The 19,579-nt window shown below is 36.8% G+C and overlaps 1 protein-coding gene across 12 annotated transcripts in view; it reads left to right on the top strand.

The window, feature by feature from the left end:
- The window catches only part of LOC102165284 (uncharacterized), a 780,066-nt gene that overhangs the window by 320,176 nt on the left and 440,311 nt on the right, over window positions 1-19,579 (top strand). For 10 of the 12 annotated variants that reach the window (XR_301130.4, XR_014816040.1, XR_002346119.2 and 7 more), the window contains exon 1: window positions 14,872-14,966. The exons of 1 other annotated variant lie outside the window; for it this stretch is intronic. The gene's annotated coding sequence lies outside the window, so the exon portion shown is untranslated. Of the gene's footprint in view, window positions 1-14,670; window positions 14,967-19,579 lie in introns of those variants that run through there. One more of the 12 variants, XR_014816041.1, reaches the window with a different exon arrangement.

Below are 19,579 nucleotides of genomic sequence, written 5' to 3' on the forward strand. Positions count from 1 at the left end.
AAAAGTGTTATGAAAATAGAGGCATTGACAGTTTGCTATCTATGTACTAAAATAATTGCCATTAAAATATAAATGCTTGTTATTTTGAATATATAAGAACACAGGTTGAGGAGAGTTGAATTTCAGTACCACCTATGTGTAATATGCTGTGGCATAATGTAATTAAAGAATGAAAAAAATAAGGGAAGTGACTTCTTTTAAAAGATATTTGTTGAGTGTTTTTCAGTGGATTAAAAAAGGGTGATGCACTGGCTCTAAAACAATGGCAGGCTCTGTCATGATCTTTAAAAGGATAGCTGTTTATAAGTGTAGAGGTGATACCCATTCAAAACTCATCCTTATGAAGAGTGTCTTTGTCTAAGAAAAGAATTGTAGTGTTGTTTCATTTCAAATGTGTGTGGATTTCTGATACTGGAGAATTATTTTGGAATCGGAGACAACTGTTGTTTTGAAAAACCTGCTAGCGAGTGCTTTAAGAAAAACAGAATCAGTATTTGGTTTTTATGTTTAAAGGGTGATAAATGACATCCAGATAATCCATTTTGTATAGCCTTCTGTTTTAAAGTTCTGATATAAATCTAAGGCTTGAAAATACCATCTCCAGCATAGATGGTGATGCTCTGACAGAGAGAAGTGCGATGACCAGCTGCTTGGCACCGGTGAATTCACCGGAGTTTATACAGTGTGCTGGGTCCCCCACTCCATTCCCCAAATCCTCCAAAAGAACATACTCTCACATGTCAGTGCCAAGAAAATAAGGTCAATATTCATCTAAATAAATTACAAAAGACCCTTGCTGTGCAGTGGGCAGCCAAGCCTGGAGGAACCATGCTGGGGTCTGAGTTAGCACCAAATGTGCAATCTCTGTGGGAGGACCGCCTTCCCTTCTTTGCTGCAGCGGAGAAGGGAAGGCTGCTGCTGCTGTGCTTCCACTGTCATCCTCACTGACAAGATTCAGAGTGACGGTGGCCTGCAGTGTCATCAGTTGAGAAAGGCATAGTAAATTGGCAACTACTATAATGGCAAGCGTGTTTACTTCCCAGCCTGACTCCTGTTGGAAAAGAACAAGAGAGCGTGTGATAATGTGTGCCTCATTCTCTGACTTAAATGGTCAAATGCATTTTCTCTATTGACCCATTGATTGTGTTGGTTATACCTTCCTTGATTGTCTGGGTCTGCAGTGATAAGCATCATAAAAACAGATAAAACACATAGCCGTGACTGCAAACACTCATTCACGTAGCTGAGGCCGAACAGTCCAAAGTACCCAATAGATCACAGTTGACTTTGTAGTCAGGTTTTTTTGTGTAATCATGACAGATATTCAGGGAGATTATCTGTTTCCATCTCCACCCTGCTTCCCTGCAACTAGCTCATGTATTACTTGCTCTAAAATAAACTCTCTTTTATAAATAGATGAAGCTTGAAGCTGTCAACAGTATGAAGTCAACTTATCAAGCATTTATTTTGCCAGCAGAAGATCCTCCTTTATTTTAGGTCAGTAGTGGGCTGCCCTGGAAGTCCTATTTGGCTTTTTATGCCAAGAGCTATCTGATGCCAATGCAAGGCAACTTCAAAGCTACTTTATGTCATAACAAAACTTTAGGAACTTGTCCGCTATAAGAATTGCATTCTGGATAGTGAAGTTTTTTCTTTTCTTTTCTTTTCTTTTTTTTTGATGTGTATTCACTTTGTTGCTAATCTCCCTTCAGGGGTTTAAAAGTGAACAGGCATAATAAAATGCTTCTTGCTGTTTCACTTCAGATTTAAGGATTGACTGCACTGCATGCCTTCCCTAGACTTACTTGGTAATCTCTAAGTAAAGACTTCTCCCCCAAAGTTCTCAATTCCAAGTGATGGTTGAAGAGTTTTCTGTCTGACACAGGCATGGATCAGTCAAATTGTGGCACCTTGTAACACCACCAGTGTCAGAACTACCCAAAATTGGAAAAAAGGCAAAAAACGATATAAGGATCTCTCTGGAAAATTTTTCGAAGCAGGGAGTTAGAGATCTATTTGGGCTAGTAAACAGTGCCTCTGTTTTGTACTTTTTCTATTCCTTTAAAAACTTCACTGTTTCCTAGCATTTTCTCATTATTTGTTTGCGTTTTCTAGGTTAAGGGAACACTGTGGTTAGGCTTTATTTGGAAGGCACACAATTTAAATATTAACATTTTTCCTATGCAGACATGGTTAGGTCGGGAAGAAAACAAATTAGTCCACTGAAAAAGAAGGAAAGCTTTCATAGTTTTAGTGTAATTCTTAGTGTGCATAGGAAGCTCATTGAGAGCATCTCATTGTCTCTGTGGGTAATCAGTTGAATGGCAAGGCTCAGCAGAACAGGGAGTATAGGAAAGAACCCTTGCCAAAGGTTTGAGTTCTGTGTCCCATGAAACACCGTAGTTACTATTCAGTGCCACAATGTACAAGTTCCTAAACTGTGAGTAAGGCTAGGAATCCTTAGCTCGGAGAGTCACAGCTGTCAAGAATGGTAGAATCATCTAGGTCAGCCTTTCTCTTTTCAATAGTGGAAAGCATGAAGCCTAAAGGATGGAAAGATTTGTACAGAGTCACAAAATAAATTAACAACTAGAAATTAGATCTCAAACTTCCTTGGAAATCATTTCTCCCTCAGGTGCCAAGGGAAATGATTCATTGAAGACTCCCCCCCCCTCTTTTTTTTTGAGGTCTCAGCACTGTGTCATAATACATTTGGCATTTTCTAAACAGATAAATTGTGTGGGTAAAATAAGAGATCCATACAAACCCATTTTCATTGGTCATTTATTTCTCCATGAAATCCTTTTACTTTTTAAAAATGATCCTTCTCATAAATTTGCCATGGTTCTAATTCTAAGTAAAAGCAAGCCATCATTTTTCGATTGGCTTCTGAGAACAGGTACTGGAGTTTCTATTCTGGGAAGATACTATCTTGCCTGGGCTTTGGGAGACACAGAAGATTTAGCTGCTATGTTCCCTATTCTCAAAGAGCTTAAAATTAATTTGGGGAAATGAAAAGTCTATGGGAAAACAAGTAAGATATAATCTAAGGTGATATATAACACAATATTGGATTTCTGGAATCCTGGGAAAACTTCACGGAGATGGGATTAGGTAGATTGAAAAGAAACTGCACCATCTAACTGGCTGTGGTAATTGATCACACAGCCACAGAGAGCTAGCTAGTGCATATCTTGTTATCAGTTGTGAATGGATTGATAGCTACTCTTTTGGGTTATTGTGTCCCTTCACAATCATTGTCCTTAGATGGAGGATAAAGGGCCAACTCAGGTCTTTCCACAACTTTCCAAAGAGCAGGAGGTTGTATTAGTAGTCTCTCCCTCTTCTGTCCATTTTAGCTTTGTGTTTTCAGTGTTCCACCCCCAGTGACTTAGGCCGAAGTCTAGAACAACTTCGAGTTTAGGGGCACAGGAGCGTAGCGGAACTTAGCTTTAGGGTCCGGGCATAAAAGCAAGTTTACTCTTGCCAGTAATTAGCAGAAGAGTATATTTTGATCCTTTAATTATGAAATTAATAAAATGACTATTTCTTAAAATGTTTCTTCTGTGACCTTAGCAGCTTTCACTATTTATACATCTATGGGGTGCCTAAAAACTCAGTCAAAGAGCAGAGGAATGAATTTAGCATAATATACCTTATTTATAAATTAGTAAATGGAAGCTTCAGCTTTCATAACCAGCTGGTAAAATGTTATCCTATTTGGAAGGTTTAATAAAATATTCACCTGGTTGGTCTCAAAAAATTTCTGGGGGAGAATCCAGAGAACTTGAAGGCTGAATGTGGTAGCTTCCTGGCTTTGTACTGGCATTCATTTGTTAGAAGAATGAGGCTTGCTAGCTAGTACTTTCCACTAAGAACCCTGAAATAGATTATAGGTTATTTTTTCTATCTCTGATTTTTTTTTTCAATTGCTCTCCTGAGAGAAAATTGAGTGTATGACAGGGGAGACAAGTATGAAACCTTTCATAATCCAAGCTTGTGTTCTCAAGAGATTGTCCTTGATATATGAGGCTATTCATTGAATCTTTCCTGGAGTTTATTTATTTGACCATGTTCCCCCAGACTTAAATGGCTCCATTAATCAATAATAAGCTTTTCCACACTGAGTCTGCAGAGCTCATCAAAATGAGAAATTTTTAATTTAAAAATTAGAAAAAAATTCCAGGGTATATACATAATCCTTGGAGAAATAGCTAGACCTATTATGGTCAATAACATATCCACTGACAACTGAGTTTTATTTTTGTCCCCCATTTTAGGATTACTGATCAGACTGAGGTGGGGAAAAAGGGGTTTACTCAGAAACTTATTACTATATATATATATATATATATATATAAGCTAGTGTTCTTCAGGAGTTTAAGGCAAGGGCACAGTTCATTTTTTGGTCACGGTATCACTCATTCAGTGAGCTTCTGGAATGTTCCAGGAACTTGGCTCTTGTGCTGTCATGTGAACACAATTGTCCCTGTTGACCAGGAGTCAACAATGAAGGAGGATGAGATACACAAGTAAATGGCCAATTACAATGGAGCTTGATCAAAGTTATAGTTAGAATAAGTTTAGTGATATCTAACTGTGTGTGTAAGGAAAGACTTCCTGTTATGAAAGAGAATGAAGATAAAGCCAAAGAAGCCCACTATCTGACTGTGACACTTGAACTAGCACTCTATAGCCCACACAGGGTACACAGCCTGTATCAGCTCTGCTGGAAGAAGTGCAGGTAGGCTTAAAGGATGAAAGACAAGTGAAGGGATAAGGAGGAAAAGCCTGAAGGACTCTTCTGGTCTCTCAAATTGTCATTTTTTATGCCCCTATTTCTCTCTCCATGTCTTGACAGTTTTATTTTTACCTTATTTTCAAAATAGAGTGGATTTTAAATTAATGAACATAGCATGCATTTTGATGTTGCCTCACTTAAATAGAAGAAAACGTTATTCATTTATTCATTCAGTATTCATTAGGTACTACCATGTACCATTGGAACTTAAACGAGGAAGCAGACAGATACTGTCTGGTTGTAGAGAGGTATTTTGAGTCATAAAACAATGATAAATGATAATATGTATGTGTACATGTATTCTTAAATATATGGGTCTGAGTGGGATGGTTTTTTGATATATCATTTTAGCCAGGTGAAACTGTGGGCAACAAAGAGAGGGCAGCAGCCACTTTGTAGCATACACACAGCTTCTTCCAGCTGTTCAGTCAAACACTAATCTAGGTGCTTCTGTGAAGGCATACTGCAGATGCCATGAAAGTCCCTAATGAATTAACCTTAAATCATGGAGATTATCCTTGGGAGGCCAGACCTAATCAGATAAGCCCTTAAAAGGGACTAGACTCCTCATGGCAGAAGAGATTCCCAGTAGCAGCTGGGTCTACAATTGCTCTCCCTTTGCTGGGTCTGCTCTTCTTTTCTGCCTGACAGCAGCTCCTGCCTGGCCTGTGGGGTTCCTGCTTGTACTCTTCCCTACCTGACTACCTGCCTCCAGATCTCCGAAATGCTTAGCCAGCTTCTACAATCTCTTGTAATAAATCTGTCTCCTTTTCTCTCTTCCTCCTTCCCACTTCTTCATATATGCATACCTGTGTGTGTGTGTGTGTGTGTGTGTGTGTGTGTGTGTGTCTGTATTTCCTATTGATTCTATTTTTGTGGTTGAACTTTGATACACTAAGATTTTTAAGTGGTACTGTTACCTTATTTAACATGTATTTTATACTCATTGCTTGTGAAATTTGGCAGATGCTATTTCTTAAATCTGTGCAAGTATCACATAAATATATTTTAAGAAGTCTGGTGGGCTCCCAATTCATTGTCTTTGCCTAGCATTTTTTGGTTAAACTGTGAAAGGCATCTGACCACAGGGTGAACTGTCTGTGTGATTCGGTTCCTTATGCTTGTAGCTTTTTCTGGCTCTGTTCTGGGATGGTGGTCTTTCCAGCTGGCTGGTTGGAAAAGCAGCACCATGCCAAGCTCTGCTGGAACATTTTAAAACAACTTGCATATAACGTAATTAAGTAGGGATGACTGAAGATTTAATACCTTCACTGGCTAGAGTCAAGTCTAAGTTGAATGCAGAAGCTGCATCTTCTTTGTATTTTTAAAGAGAATAAAATAAAATTTATGGAAAACACTGGATTCTTTGTTGTAATTCATTTGATTCCAACAACAAAGAGGGAATTTTTCAAACTTACTTGATTCAATTTTTGCAGCTTTGTTCATTATTCATTGTGAAAGAAGTATACATACAAAAAAAGATAAAGTAAAATGAAAGGAATTAAGAACTATTCTTAATTCTACCAGAGGTAATTATGGCTGTGACCATGTTTTTGCAGTCTTTCTGTGCATATCTGTATCATCCTCTCACTGATCTGCTGTGTATCACAGGTGGCTGACCCCTAAAAACTCTTTGATTCACTTGCCCAATGGCTTTCTAGTAGGCAAGTGGGAAGAAGGAGGGATTTAGACTATTTCTTGCCATTCTTTTCTGTCAGAGGGTTAGCATGGTCCCTAGAGAGACCCTGGTGGTGGTCTTAGGTCCCTATAGAGTGTGAGTTAATTATGCTGTCTTATTTAGGAAAATGCGGTAGTGATTCAAGATTGTTGTGTTTTTATCTGATACAGAATGAAATATTTTTAACTCAGTGGACTTTATTTATATTTTAAAGTTTTCCCTGGGGGCACAGAAAAATATACAGTCCCTAATTTATATTAGTTAATTTTTTTCTAAGGTAAAATGCATTCTCTTTCTCCATTGCTCCTTTTAACCTGAGATCTTTGGATTTCTGTTAAAAGCATTAAGTACAGCTATAATGGAAAAAATAAAAATCATTATAAATAAAAAAAGAAAAGAAAAAACAAAATAAAAGCTATCTTTTAAACATAAAAAAGTGTTAAGTACTATGAATATCTTTTTTTGATGTTTCATTTGTATAATATTATTTTTCTATTTTTTTAAATTTTTAAAAAATGAAGTATTGATTTTTACTGTTGTGTTAATTTCTGCTGTACAGCAAAGTGATTCAGTTACATACATATATACACACTTTAAAAAAATTTTTTTCTTTTCAATTATGCTGGATCATAGGATTTTTTTAATTTAAATTTTATTTTTTTTACAGAATAAAATACATATATTTAAACACAATTACATTCACACAGATTATTATATCATGGATCTTAAGAAACAGACTAAGTGACTCCCTCTGGAGAAGTGGGATGGAAAATATGCTGAGACAAATAGGAAATTTATTCTATACTTTATCCCATTTTGTATGGCTTTCATCTTTACTATTTGGTATTATCTATTACATTTCAATTTTTCTTTAAAAATTAGCATTATATTAAAATTGTGTATGTTATGCAACTAAAGTTTATAATGAAGAAAGCCTTATATACTATTAAATATTTTATATAGCATAATAAAAAGAATAACTTAACTGGTAAGAATAACAAAAATAATACACCCTCTGAAAATAAGTAAAATATAAAATGCATAAATTGGTTAAAAAACAGTGTAACTATATAATTATATCCTCACAACTCATTACATCTTATTGATTCTTCAGTATAGGCATTACACCATTCTAGGTGATGTGATAAACAAGACATTATAGACCTTACATTGTACCATGGAGAGAAATGGTTATTAATAATACAATTGTAGAACTGTATTACTTGTACAGTTGCATTATTTAATTATAATTATCATAAATTCTTTGATGGAGAGGAAATCAGAATCAGATCTAAGGAGACCAGCATTCCAAGAATGATGTCAAATGACTCCCTTCATGGTGGATTATGCATTTATTTACTATGAGATATATTTCTTATCCAGAGATTCCTTGTTTATGTATCAATTGTAAATTTTTGGTTTGCAGTTATTCTGAAGTTATGATATAAGAGTCTATATGTATATGAGATTATTTTAAGTTGTTGGTCTCTTAATTGCAAGTTCATCTCCAGGGTCCTGCATTTGTACCCACCTCTTCTCATGATTTCTGATTTTGGTGGTATAATTGTGCATGGATGATTTTGTATCTTTACTGTATATATACCTTTACTGGTGGGCCTTGTCACTTGCGGAATTTTTGTTTCCTGTTGCTGTGTTTTCTTTTCTGCCTAGAGAATTTCCTTTAGTATTTGTTGTAAGGCTGGTTTAGTGTTGCTGAATTCTCCCAACTTTTGCTTAACTGTGAAGGTTTTGCTTTATCCTTCAAATCTGAGGGAGAGCCTTGCTGGGTAGAGTAATCTTGGTTGGAGGTTTTTTCCTTTCATCATGTTAAGTATATCATGCCACTCCCTTCTGGTCTGCAGAGTTTCTGCTAAAAAATCTGCCAATAACCTTATTGGGGTTCCCTTGCATGTTACTTGTTTCTTCTCCCTAGCTGCTTTCAATATTTTCTCTTTGTCTTTAATTTTGGTCAGTTTGATTAATATCTGTCTCAGTGTATTCCTCCTTGGGTTTATTTTATATGGTACTCATTGTGCCTCCTGGATTTGAGTGAGTGGTTCCTTTCGCATGTTAGGGATAGTTTTTGGCTATTATCTCTTGGAATATTTTTTCTGTCTCCTTCTCTCTCTCGTCTCCTTCTGGCACCCCTACAATACGGATATTTGTGCATTTAACGTTGTCCCAGAGTTCTCTGAGACTCTCTTCATTTTTTTTTTCAATCTTTTTTCTCTTTTCTGTTCTGCTTCTGTAATTTCCACTAATCTGTCCTCCACCTTGCTTATTCGTTCTTCTGCCTCCTGTATTCTGCTGTTAGGTGCTTCTAGTGAATTTTTTATTTCAGTTATTGTATTTTGCATCTCTTCTTGTTTAAGTTTTATATCTTGTATCTCTTTGGTCAGTGTTTCCTGTAAGTTATCCATCTTTGCCTCCAGTTTATTTCCAACGTCTTGCATCATCTTCAGCATCATCAGTCTAATGTCTTTTTCCTGGAGGCTAAGAATCTCCTCATCTCTTAGCTGTTTCTCTGGGGTTTTTCCTTTCTCCCTCATCTGAGTTATAGTTCTCTGTCTTTTCATTTTTATAGGTTTTGGTGTGGTGATCTTTTTACAGATAATATAGTTGTAGCCTCTCTTACTTCTGGTGTCTGATCCCCTTGTGGCTGAAATCTGTATGGGCTTGCTGTAGGCTTCCTGACGGGAGGGACTGGTGCCTGCCCACTGGTAGGTGGAGCTGATTCTAATCCCTCTGGTGGGTGGGGCTTATCTCTGGATGGGATTAGAGGCAGCTGTGTGCCTGAGGGGTCTTTAGGTAGACTGTTTGCTGAGGGGTGGGGCTGTGATCCCATCTGGATTGTTGTTTGCCCTGGGGCTTCTCAGCGCTGACTTGGTGGGGCCAGATTTTCCCAAAATGGCCACCTCTGGAGAAAGGCAGCTGCTGAACATTCCTGAGAGCTTTGCCTTCAATGTCCTTCCCTCACAACAAGCCACATTCACCCCTGTTTTCCCAGGATGTCTTCCAAGAACTGCAGTCAGATTTGACCCAGATTCCTATGGATACTTTGCTTTGCTCTGGGATCCAGTGCACGTGAAAGTCCGTGTGCACCTTTTAAGAATGGGGTCTCCATTTCCCTCAGTCCTGTGGAGCTCCTGTGCACAAGCCCCACTGGCCTTCAATGCCAGATACTCAAGGGGCTCTTTCTCCCAGTGCTGGATCCCCACACGTGAGGGTTTGATGTGGGGCTCAGAACTCTCACTCTTATAGGTGAGTCTCTGTGAACCATTTAGTTTTCGGTCTGTGGAGCTTCCCACCTGGGAGGTATGGGGTTGTTTATATTGCAAAATCACCCCTCCTACCTCTTGATGTGGCCTCCTCTTTTTCTTCTGGAGTAGGGTATCTTTTTTAAGGTTTCCAGTCCATTTGGGTGGAGATTGCTCAGGCTTTAGTTGTGAATTTTGTTGTTTTTAGGAGAGAAGTTAAGCTCTAGTCCTTCTATCCCGCAATCTTAATCTGGAATCCAAGTACTGTGAATATCTTTAAAAAATCTTTTAACATATTAAAATCTTACTAGTGCTTCTGAATAAGTGTGTCTGGTCAATTGTTCATACACTTATTTAATTAAACAGTAGTAAAGAGATAATAAGTTACAAGTGCAATAAGACCAATAGAATGAGAAAGACAATCTTTTCTTTTATAAACATGGAAATAGTAGTAGCTGGTTAGCAGAGCAGAGGAAGCAATCCTATGGGTTTTTAGAAGGAGAAGCCAGCTAATTTCCTTTGCAGGATCCTAGAACCTAAGAATTAGCAAATAGCAGGAGATTTTTGTATGCTTGCTTACAGGATTTCTTTAGCTAAACATATATCCTCATCAGGCAGAAAAATGGAGATTTTTACCCTAGAGAACTGACAGATCCCTGAGAATAAACCTACAGGCATTGTACTTTGGATGTCCTGTTAGGGGAGAAAAAAACCTTTACAATCACTGGGGTGAAGTCCCTCCCCTTAACTCCTTTAGTATCTAGTTAACTTGTTAGTAGTCAAGGTTAAAAATTAATGAATGACAAATGATTATAAGACTTTTGAGGAAAGCGTTTTCCCTAAGAAAGAAAAATCATGAATCTTTAAGAAGCAAAGAATGCATGAATTAAGAAATAACATCTAAAAAGGTCTTTAAGCAGAATTCTTGTTTTGGCACAGTGGAAGCAAGTCTGGCTAGCATCCATGAGGATGCAGGTTCAATCCCTGGCCTTGCTCAGTGGGTCAGGGGATCTGGTGGTTCTGTGAGCTGTGGTACAGGTCACAGATGAGGCTCAGATTCTGCATTGCTGTGGCTGTGTCTGGCAGCTGTAATTCCGATTTGACCACTAGCCTGGGGACTTCCATATGCCACAAGTGCAGCCCTAACAAAAAGCAAAAAAAAAAAAAAAGGTCTTTAAGGAATATTCTAAGTTGGGTAAATCAAACATATTAATATAGCCAATAATATGAAATAGATTCATTTACATGACAAAAAAGAGCTCTTGGAAATTAAAAAAAATGGAACAGTTAAAAAGTTAAGAGTTGGGTGACAAATTCAAAGAAATATTTCAAGGAGTAATCTGAAAAGGCAGAAGACACTGAAACCAGAATAGAAGTTTAGTAATTCAGACTCTTACTAATTGAATTATACAAAGAACAATAAAAACAAAGTGAAGGAAGTTATGATAGAAGTAATATAAGAGGGAGTTCCTGTTGTGGCGCAGTGGTTAACGAATCCGACTAGGAACCATAAGGTTGCGGGTTCGATCCTTGCCCTTGCTCAGTGGGTTAACCATCCGGCGTTGCTGTGAGCTGTGGTGTAGCTTGCAGATGCGGCTCGGATCCCGCGTTGCTGTGGCTCTGGCGTAGGCCGGCGGCTACAGCTCTGATTAGACTCCTAGCCTGGGAACCTCCATATGCCCTGGGAGCTGCCCAAGAAATGGCAAAAAGACAAAAAAAAAAAAAAAAAAAAAAAAAAAAAGTAATATAAGAAAAAAATTTCCAAACTGAGAGAAATAAGTCTCCAAATGACAGGTTTGGAACAATGAAAGAAGTGAATGTTATTATGAAGTTTTAGTACCTTAGAGATTAAAAAGAAAATCTTTAAGCTTCTAGAGGGTGAAAGATAGTCCATATATGAATGACCTGAATGAAACAAAATCTCTTAACAAAGAAATTGGAAGCCGAAAACAATGGAATAATTTTTACCATTGTTGTTATCCATCAAGGATAATCGAAAGATGTTTTCAAGCATGCAAAAACTCAAACCCCACAACTTTAACACTTATTTTGTTTTTATTTTTTAAAAGTTTTATTGAAGTATAGTTGATTTACAATGTTGTGTTAATTTCTGCTATACAACATAGTAAATCAATTATATGTATTTAAAAAAAAGTTCCTCAGATTACACTTAAGTAAAATAAGAAATCACCTAAGAAAATGAGGAACATAGGATTAATGAAAAAAGACCCAACATAGGAAAGCCATGAAGAGACATCCAAGGATGTCAGTAAAGGGAAATCCTAGGACCATCACAGTGCAGCAGGGCCAAAGAGCAACCAGTCCAATTGAAGCAGACATTTGAGGGGCTCTAGAGGGAAAACTACAGAAGAAAGAAAAGCAAACTGATGCATGAGATTACATATACATATGGAGAGATAGGTAGCTCTAGTCATAGATAGATATAGATATCACTCACGGCTTTGTATAGGAGTTACCCAGACATGAAAATGTAAACACTAGCCTTTATTTAATATATGTGAGCATGTATGTATCCAAATATTAAATTATGTATTAAATACTAATATACCATATGACATTTACTATATTTACATACACATAGGTGTGTTAATTGAGAGTATATCAGTATGCTATTGAGAGTGTAGAGGTAGATTGGTTTGTGGGATTGGGATGATGGTGGTGTATGAGAAATAAAGTGAAGTTAACAGATAATACCTAAAATCAAGAAGTTAAAAAAAATCAATATTTGCACATTAAAAAAATATGGAGTAAATTGTGGAAGAAACAGCTGAAAGAATTAAAAGTCATTGGCCTGGGAGAGTGGGAATTAGTAGTGGGGTGGGATAGGACAGGGTTTGTTATTATAAAAGTTTTACTACAGCATAATTTAAATACATGCATTACTTTTTGAAAAATTCACTTGTCAAATTATCATATTGTATACTTTATATACAATTTTTCTTTTTAAAAAATTTAAAAATATATATCATACATGTCTTCTGTTATTACTATTAATTTCTGTCTAACTTCCTGGAGCAATAAATGAAGTAAAATGAAAATCTTTTGATGAATCTTAAATATGCTTACTTAAGTAAACAATGCTTATACTTCAACAGTAAAATTCAGTATATTCCTGGTTTACAATATAATTTTTATAATTTTCACAAATCTTAGCACAAGATTCAAGTCATTCCAGTTAGTAGTTAGTTTTAGACTTGATTTCTGTAACATCTCATGGTATAGACTTTTAGATTCTTACTGTCCCTCGACTGTGATATACAGTAACATTTAGATTCGTGTAGTGTATGTGACTAAATCTTAGCAATTGCCCAAAATTGTCTCTTGGCAGGAAGAAAGAAGAGCCTATATATTTGAAGTTATTGAATTACAGAAATAAATAGTATGATTCCTTTCTTAGATATGGAGTGGAACAGGTACAAAAACTCCAGGTGTGGACATGATGATAGAGCAGGTTATATTAACCTTTTCAATAAAACATTTGGGACAGGCAGTTAATCTATGAAGCCATCAACTGGAAAAAGACATCAAATCCTTACTGCTCTATTGAAGAACTGTCTAAAATGATATATATGTATATATATTTGGTAAGAAGGAGAAGTAAGACTCCTTTTGAAAATTAAAACAGTAGTGTCTTAACCTCATTTGTGAAAAGTGACTCTAAAATATTCTTCCTATTTGATGGGGGTGTTTCTCCACTGTGTCTGGTGTAGTTGGATAAAATTCCTAAATTAGGTACTCAACCACAGGAGAATGTTGCAATTCTAGTAATCTGCAGAACTGGCTGCTTATATTATTTATGAGAGTTGGTGTTTGTAACCAATTGTTGGAAAGTGTAAATGGGTAGGGAGCTTTGAATCTGATCTAATGGAAGTCCTCATTTTCATACTGCTTATTTCTTATTTCAAGGCCTCTGGATTGTATTGGCTTGAAAGATAGTTTTGTATCAAAAGAGATGGGCCCGTCTGAACTGTTTTTATTCTAAAGGTTAGTGCAGTTATTGTATCATGATAAGAGGATGGAGAAAGAGAATTAAAGCACTGGAGGAAGTGATTATAACAACTAAGAAAAAGCTTTTCAATGGAAAAGGAAAAATGACTTTATTGCTTGAGAGGGAAAGAAAATACCTTGTTGGAGTTAAAAAAAAATGAAAAAGAAGAAACAGTCAAGAAAGCTCTAGAGGTTCTCTAAAAGGAGGTTGAAGGGCAATGCTGAAAATCCCAAAATGATGAAAAGTGCTCTGCAGTTCAAAAGACTAAATTAAAAGTTGACTAAAAAGTTTGCTGTGACTCTGGATTCTGGACGTCATTTCTCCATGTCCTCAATATATATGGTGTTGCATTCTACACACTCCTCTAATTTGATGGAAGGTGGTACAAATCAGAGTAATTCAATGGAGGGGAAAGATAGAGGATCCAGATTATTTTAATTTAGAGATGTTTGAGTCAAAGAATATTTTCTCTGGATGCTTACCTGCTGCAGATCTTTTTTTCCCCAGGTAAGGGGGAGGTTCAGGCCCATTTTCTGGTATCTGAAACCTGACTGTTGTTTCTGCCAGTGAAATGTTACTGTCTGATCATTTACTGAGTTTAGGAGTTGGCTTGCTTAAGCTTCAAGGCATATGGAGGCAGAATGATTCCCAAAAGAACCCTCACAGGTTCATATTGGCAAACCTCAAATCAAAAACAGAATGTGGGCTTACTGTGAATTGAGAAGTGCAACATCTGGGCACATAAATGGACAGTTTTTAATTGGCAAGCTCAATATTTGAATAAAATTATAATACTATTTGCCAAATTTGTGAATGGAGAAGTCACATTGAAATATTGGGACTTAAGTGATTTCATACAATAACTGTTTTCCAAATTATTTTAAGTTATGATAATATAGATAATAATCCTTGAGCTGTTTTGCAGCGTCTAAAACCCTCACCAGGTGGAAGAGGTTAACTAGCAGGCAGACCCCAGACCAGCTGGAACCAGTTTAATGATGTTGACTCCAGAAACACCGCCCTGTTACCTCACCACCAACCAATCGGAGGGATGTGCTCGGCTGAATTAGGAGCCCCGTGACCCGCCCCTCACCTGGCTTTTAACAGCTCTTCTCTAACCGCCCTCAGCGTGTTTGGGTCTTCTGAGTTGGGTCTACGCTGGGTGTCCTACAGTTAATGCTGCACTTTCCTTCACCACAACATTAGCTTTTCTGCGAGCAGGTGAGTGGATCCAAGTTTAGTTGGGTGACACGCCCTCCTGTGCGGCCTCACAAGTACCTGTGTGCTGGTGCCGGGGTGGGTTCAGGACTCAGCCTGTCTGAACTGTTTTGCCCTATCAGCCCTTCCTGTGGCTCACTCCTAAGGGTAAGGACGACTCTTCCGTTCAAGGGCCTAGAAAACTTCCCTTTAGTCTTGTGTTCCCATCCTGAGCTAGAGTCTGTGGCTGGTTCCTGGCCAGTCCCAGGCCAGAGGCCCTTGTTGACATTTAAGTCAAGTAGTCTGGCTTTCCTGAAGCCTGAACCTGCAGGGGAGGAGCAGAACCAGAAAGAAGGTGGTGGGGCCTGGGAAGCCCACTGCCGGGACAACCCTGAGAAGTTGTGGGGGCTGTGGTGGGGAGTGTCAGAAGTCAGCTGGGTTCAGAGGCTGAGGAGAGGACTGAGCAGAACCTGTCCTCCAGGGTTATGCAGTTCGTGAATTTTTCATGAAGGTTTAATTTTCTTGCTCTGGGATGTACCCAGACATTGCTTCAGTGGTGTGTTGAAGTTTAAGTACACACAATAGTTTCTAAGTTTCTGGGAGGCAAATATTATTTGTACTAATTTTATGTTCTCTGGTACTGTACAGGACCATGGCTACTGGGGGTCATTGGATCTTAGTACACTAGTACCTTCCAAATAGAGGTGTGTTTTTGAGAGGGGTGTGGGTTTGCATTATTTTTCAAATGCTTTTTTGGCCCCAGAATTAATCTTGACAAAGAGCCTCCCTTTAGAGCGAGTGAATTCTGTGGATTCTACCTGCTTGATTGCTGTTAATATTTATTCGTGTTTTCAGCTGAATAGCAATCACAGTTACATTCTTGTCCATTTTCAGAGTCATTTAAATCAACAAGAACAATTATTAGTGGATACAGAACATTCCCTCAATGTAGCTCAACAAACACAAAACATGTTTTATTTTGTTCTGTAAAATATACTTCCTCCCATTTTTCTCTAACCTAACATGCCCCTCCTCTGAAATTTTACTCTAGTTTAAATAATAAAATTAAAGAAAAATATTTTTGTATTGAAACAGGGGCATATTTGCTCCAAAATGGCTTTAATTTTTCTGGGAGAAAAGGTTTTTGAACCAAAAATCCATGTGTTATAATTTTATGTTAAAACATTAAGTGAACCTTTTCATATTTGCTAATTACTGCCATTATGAGAAAAACATGTTGCAGGATGAAGTGCCTCAGAGTTATACAAGAGCATATTATAGTTTAAAGACAAATGTCATTGTTATAGCAATACTAATACTCATAAACTTTAATTTATACTGTTAAAATACAATGCATCATAGCCTATTTTTAAATTTAGTATGAGACCTTTTCTGTCACAGTCTTCAACAGGCTTGCACCTTTTTCATTTCTGCATCATATAAGAATGGGGCCATTTTTTTCTTTAACAGATAGTAAAATGTCACTGGTAAATCATTACTCTCATCACCTCAAATAACTCAAAGTTTGTCTGTCAAAATGTAGGAAAGAAATTCACATGATTACAAATAGGCTTATCATCACCAATCTCAGCAAATAGTGGATAGTGCCAAATAGACAGGCATACCAAACTCATTTCAAACTAGGAGAGGAATCGGCTTTCACCTGGTTGAATATATACCCTGGACATGGCAATAACTCTCCAAATTGTGTGTTGTACAGGTAATGTCCTTTACTTTTCTCATAGTGATCACGGAGATAAACGAGACATTTGTAGTCTCCAAATCAGCTTTTCTCGTGACCAAATATACATATTTGTTATGTCTCAGCATTTCCTGTGTCCAGAAATGAACAGGGTTATTTGGAACCCCTAGGTTGTTTTGTAGCCAAGCTGTGTCCTAGCCATTGTCATTCACTGCCGTCATTCCTAAGCCATATGACAAAAGCAGACCGGAATGATGCTGTATCTAGTTCCTTGTACTAAATGCTAATTCTCCTCAAGCCAGAATGTTACTAACTGTGCCAAGCACATATTTCTTGTTTGGTTTTCCTATGCATAATTTCTTCTGTCGAAGATTCAGGTGACTCTTGCGTAGATTTAAGATACCTGTTTGGAATAATCACTGACTTTTCTATCGGTATATGTGCCCTTATATTCGTATGAGAAGCCAAAAGCAATTAGTATTCCAATTGAGTTCAGATTATAGCAAATGATATAAGCATATGGCCAAATATTTCTTTTATGCCAGATTCTACTTACTAGTTTTCACTTCTAGAGTCAATAAAGAAATCAATTCTGTTGAAAAAGAAAATTCAATAAGAAAGTCCTTTACTACATAACTGTAATTATAGATGAGCGCTTTCTTTTGTAAAAGAAAAAAAGCATAAATATAGTAACTCCCTTATAGATCATTCAACAGAACATGAAATCACTTTGCAAACAAAAAATGCTGTATTTTCATTGCTTCTTATTTAGAAACTCACAAAGTAAGGATTTGAACATTTTTTGTTCCTGACTGAATCATTGTGATATGTCATCATGGTAGTTTATATATAGAAAAAGAAGAACATTATAAATATATTGAATAAAGCAATAATTTAAAAACTGGATGTTCCTCTTCCAACACATTGATTCACTCATTAAAGTTCCCATCTCTGGGCTGGTTTAGAAAATATTGAAGTGAACTGCCACCCAATGTCTTTGGCACTCTGGAAACTGAATTCTTGCTGTCCAGGTTACCTCTTTAATGGCCTGATTATCAGTATCTGCTTCATGCTAATTCTTCTTGAACATACCTTGGAATTGCTGACTTTATATAGAAAACAAAATGGTTTGTTAGAGAGTGAGTCTACATTTTATTTTATTATTCTTCCAAGTCTGTTTTTCTCTTGATGTACAACTTTGAATTATTATAATGCTGTGCTTTGGTTGTAATCCAAATTATAAACATGAAAAGTAATTATTTATACAATAATTAATTGAAGGGATTTAATATGTTAAATAAGGTGTTGAATTTTTGTACAGTTAAATTGTAGTGACTTTAACCTTAGCATTTTTATTTAAGAGAATTAGCCTATTTGCTAACACCTTTTCTCCTATGTAACCCTTCAATGCATGGACATTCCAGAGACTTCCAAAAATGCTTTCTTTAGGGAGGTGGGAGCCTAGTGGTAATTAAGCATGAAAACAGAATCAGTTGCACATTCCCACAGATGTATCTGGACAAATTTTATTTAAGCAAAAATCTTTGAGTCAAAATCTCATTATAAATAAGGTGTTAACAAAAATGAAGTGAAAAAATTAAGAGAATCAGATAATTTTAATGTTTTAAAATTATATTATTAGGTGCTAAAACTACTAAGCTGAATGAGTTAATTCATTCACACTTCACTCATGCGTGTCTTCTTGTGTCTTCTTATTGGGAGGGGGTCTAGGTTGGGTTTACATTAACATATTTATTTCCTGAAAAGAGAATTTTGACATAGGATCCTTTGGCCCAGGCTGGAGAAGCTACTAAGTTATGTAGCTCAAAATACTTATTTTTGATGACAAGTCCATAGTTTTTTTATTGAATTCTCTAAAGAGCTCATATTATAGAGGGTTTAGGACCTTTGTTCATTACCAGTAAAGGATTGTGGTGATGACAATGATAAACCTCATATGTTTATAAATTCATTAGCCCATTTCCAGTGCCCAAAAATCTGAGAATTAAACTTTTCTGAAATTGAACATTATATTCTCTCAAGTTATACATCTTTAAAGTTCCTACCTATTGAGAGGGGCCCAGCTGGTCTCTATCCTGAGCTAGAAACCAGGAAGTCATCATTATTGGTTTTTGCTTTGTCATTCCCAACCTCCAGTCAACCAATCACATTGTGTGGATTCAGCACCATACATAGCTCTCAAAATTTGCAATTTCTTTCAGTCTTCAAACATCCCCATAATTTCTCACTGAGATTATATTATTTGCTTCTAAATGGTTCTCTGCATACAATCCAGGACAAATAATTTTTCTAATGTATAAATCTGATTAAATCACAACCCCTGCTGTTTAAAACCTCTATGCCTTCCATCTGTTCCCTAACAGAGATATTAACAAGTGGCACAAAGGCAAAAATTTTCATGATGTAATGTATGATATAAAGAATGAAGAAGAGTTTATGCTTTCATTTTCTATCTTTTAAGAAATTAACTTATGGCAATAGAATGACCTTTTAATGTACTATACCCTCTAACTGATAATGCAGTATGGACACTGATGAAAAAAGTTTGTCACATGGGAAATAGCCATATAGCCAACATGGACTGCTAGGGCAAGAGTGTTCCCTCTTATAGGTTTTAAGAAGTGATGTTTTTCTGAGAACTTACAGGGGTGTTCTATGAGAATAGTAGGAGAAAGAATGTTTTAAGCAGAGAAACAGCATATATTATTTATTTCATTGTTGCCTGGTAATTGTCTCTCACACTAGGTGTAATCACTTGAAGTTAGGGACATCTTCATAATAAATGTGATATATATCCATGCAGTTTTGACTGTTTCTGATAGATTGAATAAAAGTGACCCAAAGTCCCTCCCCCTCCGGGGGGTTCACAGGTTCACACATTTGTAGCACCTCCTCTTGGAGGTGGAGTCTCCTC

This window comes from Sus scrofa, chromosome 1 (assembly GCF_054392235.1).
Source record: "Sus scrofa isolate SSC_HxYL_T2T_F1_AM1 chromosome 1, Sscrofa_HxYL_maternal_Yorkshire_Landrace_v2.0, whole genome shotgun sequence".
Taxonomy (NCBI): Eukaryota; Metazoa; Chordata; class Mammalia; order Artiodactyla; family Suidae; genus Sus; species Sus scrofa.